Here is a 202-nt window from a genome sequence, read left to right as displayed (position 1 = left end):
CTATTGAAAATGTGTGGTCGTACATGAAAATGAAACTCAAAGGAAAGCCAGTGTACACGGTGAAGCAACTGTCATTTCAAATAAAGAAGATATGGCAATCTTTGCCAAACGAATATGCAGAAAACCTCGTCGAAAGTATGAAAAAAAGGTGTCAAGCAATAATCAGTAATGGAGGTGATTGGACACATTATTAGGTAATTGT

The sequence above is a fragment of the Pseudomyrmex gracilis genome, unplaced genomic scaffold (genome assembly GCF_002006095.1).
Source record: "Pseudomyrmex gracilis isolate BER0280 unplaced genomic scaffold, ASM200609v1 scaffold_2045, whole genome shotgun sequence".
Lineage (NCBI taxonomy): Eukaryota > Metazoa > Arthropoda > Insecta > Hymenoptera > Formicidae > Pseudomyrmex > Pseudomyrmex gracilis.
Note: the sequence above shows the minus strand (reverse complement) of the source record.